This window comes from Bubalus bubalis, chromosome 16 (assembly GCF_019923935.1).
Source record: "Bubalus bubalis isolate 160015118507 breed Murrah chromosome 16, NDDB_SH_1, whole genome shotgun sequence".
In the NCBI taxonomy this organism is placed as follows: domain Eukaryota; kingdom Metazoa; phylum Chordata; class Mammalia; order Artiodactyla; family Bovidae; genus Bubalus; species Bubalus bubalis.
The window spans coordinates 35,365,460-35,371,511 of NC_059172.1; the positions used below are offsets into that span (position 1 = coordinate 35,365,460).

The window sequence follows — 6,052 nt, forward strand, 5'->3', positions numbered from 1 at the left end:
TTTCACACTGAGAAAGTGATATTCCAGTTTGGTTTCCTTATACTTTGACTAGGGATTAGCTCAGCATAGGTAAATAAATATAATTTAAATGAATGACTCTGTAAGGGAGAAATAAAATATGGGTAATGTGTGTCCTTTCTCCTTTCCATCCCAACATCATAAGAAACTATTTATATGGTACACAGAAATGAAGTGAAAGTCGCTCAGTCGTGTCCGACTCTTTGTGACTCTGTGAACTGAAGAATACCAGGCTCCTCTGTCCATGAGGGCTTCCCTGGTGGCTCAGAGGTTAAAGTGTCTGCCTGCAATGCAGGAGACCTGGGTTTGATCCCTGGGTTGGGAAGATCCCCTGGAGAAGGAAATGGCAACCCACTCCAGTATTCTTGCCTGGAGAATCCCATGGACAGAGGAGCCTGGTGAGCTGCAGTCCATGGGGTCGAAAAGAGTTAGACATGACTGAGTGACTTCACTTTCACTTTCTTCTGTCCATGGAATTCTCCAGGTCAGAATACTGGAGTCAGTAGCCATTCCCTTCTCCAGGAGATCTTCCCAACCCAGGGACTGAACCCAGTTCTCCCACATTGCAGGCAGATTCTTTACCATCTGAGCCATCAGGGAAACCCCAATATGGTACAACTTGATGGAAAATATTAGCGTGTGAGTGACAGACTTACTTGACCTGATAATGTTTATTTTGGCAAAGATCAGTTCCATCAGAGAAGTTAGCTAATGATTTAGTACAGAAAGAAAGAGACTCTGACAAAGTAAATCAATTCCTCTAGCTTTGACTTGTTTATAAAAATCCAGTCAGTTCTCATAAAAATGGCCCCACAGGATGACACCTTTGCTTATTTTTTTAAATCTTCCTTAAAATTCAGAGACAATCCACTTATACATGGTATTCATCATTCAAAGATTGTAACATGATAGTTTCTGAGGGCACAGAATATCCTAAGTCTCCATAAGGAAATGAGGTGCAGTGCTTTAACTGCATTCAAAGGGCTGGAAAATATTAGAGGCTGTGTCTGCTTTTCAGATGTCCTGGAGTTTAAAGAAATTCTGGGCTGCATAATATTCACATTGTGACACACTTCACTTTATTATGATAACGAACACATTTATTTCTTAAGTACACTTTAATTTTTGAAGAATTCCACTGGATTTACACTTTCCAATGTAACTTATCTCTCTATTTAGTATGCAGATCATAAAAAAAACAGTTTGATTTCACTTTTTTGACAGATTTTTAGATAGTAAACTAAGTGAGGTCCTCTTGAGTTTAATTTTGTACGATTCTAGGTTTTTAGTTGGAAGAAATATTAGATGCAATTTTTGAATCCTATCTAATTTGCTTACTTTTACATGAAAATGATACTCTCAGGAGGCTGTCAATTTCCTCTATAACAATCTTTGGAGTTTTTTAACAGACCGGTAATGACTTTCTCAAACAAGAAGCATATTTTTTTTTTTCATTAAGCAGGCACTGTTTTGATGGCTAGAAAAACAGTACAATGTATTTCAGTCAGTGTTTTTCAAAAAATTAATTGATAGGCCAGATGGAAGGAATTCTCTGCCTCCTCTCTTAGAAATCTTCAGTCAGCATGCTGGCTGTCATAACCAGTGTTTTATCCCTGAGGCTCAAAACTTTCTGTGTTGAAACATCTTCAGAATGCATACTCGAATCTCTTTGGCTTTGACAATTTAGACAATTGGGTTGAGCATTGGAGGTACAAGAAAGTGCAAATAGGAGACAAGCATATATATCTGAGCTGGCAGCTTCTTTTTCCCAAAGCGATGGATCATGGACAGGCTGACCTGTGGGGTATAAAATAATAATACAACACAAATGTGGGAAATGCAAGTATTGAGGGCTTTCAGTCATCCAGCATTGGAAGCAATGCTCAATACTGTCTTCAAAATCATCACGTAGGAGAGGAGAATGAGGACCGCATCCAGCCCCAGTGTGGAGAGCATCACAAAGAGCCCAAGGCCACTGTTCACAACTGTGCTGGAACTGGCCAGCCTCAGAACATCAGGGTGAACACAGTAGGAATGTGACAGTGCATTCACAGGTGGGAATTGAAGTCTTCCAAGGAGTACAGGCAGGGGCAGGTGGAGGGCAGCACTACGGGTCACACTGGCCAGCCCAATGGCCCCAATGAACTTGGTTGTCAGAATGGTGGCATAGTGTAAGGGCTCTCGGATAGCCACACAGCGGTCAAAAGCCATGGCCAACAGCACAGCTGACTCAATTACTGAGCATGTGTGGACAAAGAAGAGTTGCACAAAGCAGGTTGCAGCTCCCACCTTCCTCTGGTCCAGGAGAAAAACAGCTGCCATGGAAGGCAGTGTGGAAACTGCGAGCCCCAGGTCAGCCACTGAGAGCATGGAGAGGAAGAGGTACATAGGAGTGTGGAGGCTGGGAACAGACTTGACAATGTACAGTATGGTAGTGTTGCCCAGCAGAGAGAGAACATAGATAAAGCAGACAGGAATAGCTGTCCAGCAATGAGCCATCTCCAGTCCTGGGAAATCCATCAGTATGAAGAAGAAACTTCTGGCACTATTGTTGATAGGAACTGCCATATCTCTGGGAGATTTTTGCCCTTTAGAAGTTATGGAGACAGCAAAAAGTTACTCTTTTATAGCATTCTCTATCATCTCATCCCATATGGCACCCCTGGCCCATGGCTTCATATAAATATTGCTCTTCTTTTCTCCTCACAATACTGAATCCTGTTCCTTTAGACATTACCCTAGGGTATAATGCTACACTCTCTTTTGGGTGGTTTGTGAAAACAGAGTTTGAGACTAGTTTGTCAAAAGAGACTAGTTTACAAAAACAAATTAGGCCTTTTGTTTATAGAAAATTTCTTTCTCATATGCAGATATTTTAATGGATAAAAAAGGCAAAGCGAAACTCTGTATTGAGAGTACAGTGCCCTTGTACATAATCTAAATAAGTTTTTGTGCCATAATAATAGGGTTCTATGGAGAAAGCAATGGCACCCCACTCCAGTACTTTTGCGTGGAAAATCCCATGGATGGAGGAGCCTGGTAGGCTGCAGTCCGTGGAGTCACTAAGAGTTGGACACGACTGAGTGACTTCACTTTCACTTCTCACTTTCATGCATTGGAGAAGGAAATGGCAACCCACTCCAGTGTTCTTGCCTGGAGAATCCCAGGGACGGGGGAGCCTGGTGGGCTGCCGTCTATGGGGTTGCACAGAGTCGGACACGACTGAAGCAACTTAACAGCAGCAGCAGCAATATGGTTCTAGAGAAACCTAGATTTGGATAATTGTATTTAATGACTTCTTGGTAGTTAGAAAATAAAGTGTATAAGGATGTTAACAGTAACTCTGAACTCCTTATATAACCAGATCTATCTTTTGCTCTGACAGGACATCAGAACTAATACCTTTGACAAATACCAAGAAGAGTTTGAGTTTTATCTGTATTTTCCCTGGATTTATGTCCCTAATTAATCCTAGTTACAGATCTCTGAAAAATATTTGAATATCTGGTACAGATCTGGGGGAGAAGGAAGGTCAAAACTAAATAATATTTGTCATTAGAAATACAGTATAATCTCAATGCCATGCACAATTACTGAGTTCCTGCTACGTACTCAGTTTAAATAATATACTGACAGATGATGTATAGCTTATGTTTTTGAGGGTCCTCTAACCCATGGGTCAACAGAGAACACATCCATAAACTAATTTATGAGGGCACTTACTATAAGACACATAAAAGATTCCAACTTTCTATCTGCATCCTGCTCTCCATGACTCACCTTTTTAATGATCCTGATTCCCTCACAGACAATTATTAAAGAACAGAATAAAGTGTGGAATCTCAATTTATGGAGTTCAAATGAGACTTTGTTCACATTGAATGATGCTTCTCTTTGTCAACATTTCCTTGAGCAGTCTTATGTATGTGGCAATTATGAACAGTTAATCTCCATTATAGTCTAATTCTTTTTCATAAACCAACTATAATGCTGCTCTATAAAGCCATGAAGAATACCTGCAGTCCCCATTTTACATGTTAACTCTTAGTCTAAGGAAAATCCAGAAAAGATATTGTGTGAAAGCTGAGCAATGTTGTCAAAACCAAAACAAGGCATGGCAATTGAATAGTAAAAACATATTGGCACTGATGGTAGGACAAGTAGTGGATGAAGAGGAAGAAAAAGAAAGAGAAGAAGAAGGAGAAACACCTGTAAGAAAAGCAAAGATGGCAGGTGTTGTGCTATTATATTTGAGAAAGGATCTGTAATAGAAAAGGAAAGCTGTTTTTTTTTTTAATCTTTTTTTTAATGGGTCAACTACTTAAATCTGAGGGTGGGTAAGTGCTATGATTTATCTATATTGTCCTAATAAAATTTTTCTGAGTTGTGGTTACAGAGGGAGAGATGGGCAATGAGTGGACTTAGTATCCATCCACCTGCTTTGACAAATTTTACTTATTTTATTATTAATTAAATTTTATTTCATTATAGTTACTTTACAATGTTGTGTTAGCTTCTACTGTATAGCAAAATGAAAAAGCCATACATATAAATATACGAATATCTCCCTGCCTTTTGGATTTGCTTCCCATTGAGGACACCACAGTGCATTGAGTAGAATTCCCTGTGCTACACACGCTTTTAATCACAGTGTGTTTAAAATCACAGATACACTAGGAATGCAGAGAATTACCAGAGAAGGGAATGTATAAAAGGAAAACAGCAGTGGGTACTGCATTTGGTTAGTGGTATGAACTATTTTTTCCAGCATAATTCAGTAATTATTATGGGTCTGCTGTATAGCTCGGCTTTGCAGAGAGGTAGTGCTATATATGAAGCCAAATTCTGAGGAAGTATAGTTATACAAGGGCTTCCCTGGTAGCTCAGCTGGAGAAGAATCTGCCTGCAACACAGGAGACCCCAGTTCAATTCCTGGGTTGGGAAGATCCACTGGAGGAGGGATAGTCTACCCATTCCAATATTCTTGTCTGGAGAAATTCATGGACAGAGGAGCCTGGCGGTCTATAGTCCATGGGGCCCCAAAGAGTCAGACACAACCGAGCAACTGAGCACATACACACACACACACACACACACACACACACACACACACACAAGGAACAGTCATACCGTTTCAGAATTCATTTACATGTGGAGAAGAGAGATACACTAAAAATGTGTGGACTTTCTCACAAAGAAATGCTAAAATGATAGGAGTTACCAGGCAATGGAAGACAGAGCACATCTGGACAAAGATCAGAGCTTGAAATACAAACCAATGCATGCTTCTCTCTGGATAACCCATAGTTTCTTCTTTAAGTATCTCATCATTATAAACCAAAGGGTTATGACATTTTATTGATCTGTGTCTAATAGTTACAGAAAATAGTGTAAGTTAAATTTCAAAAGTCTTTTTTTTATTTTTGAATGTACAACTTTTTGAAAAATGTTGCTACATTGCCAATATGTGAAGTGGCTTTCTGCCTATACAGATCTTTAAAAGTGTTAGTGCTGCTTCAGAGCACTAAAGCTGCACAGAGTCCTGGAGTTTCTTGCACTGCCCTGAGAAATGCTACATAAACTAAATTATATCAGTTCTTCAAAGCATAAATGCAGAGCTATTGTGCTTTTAAAAAATCTTATAGTATAGATTTAATATTATCAGTTCTTTAAACTATTTCTTTTAAGAGAAGACCTCTTCATTGCTCTTCATCATGAGGGCTTCATTGATAAATACTTTGTGTCGCCTCTATTACAATGTAGTGTGAGAATTACAAAACATATTTCCAGTTTTTCTTCTTTGCCTCCTTCCTTCTTCCTCACGCATGCTCAGTAGCTTCAGTCATGTCTGACTTTTTGGACCCTGTGGACTGTAGCCCACCAGGCTCCTCTGTCCATGAGGATTCTCCAGGCAAAATACTGGAATGGGTTGCCATGCCCTCTGCCAGGGGATCTTCCCAATTCAGGATCAGACCTACATCTTCTGCGTCTCCTGTATCACAGGCAGATTCTTTACTCACTGAGCGACCTGGAA

At 39.9% G+C, this 6,052-nt stretch overlaps 1 pseudogene; it reads right to left on the bottom strand.

Moving 5' to 3' along the window:
* Nucleotides 1-1,638: 1,638 nt before the first annotated feature.
* LOC102403260 lies at nucleotides 1,639-2,586 on the bottom strand (annotated as a pseudogene).
* Between the last annotated feature and the right edge of the window lie 3,466 nt (nucleotides 2,587-6,052).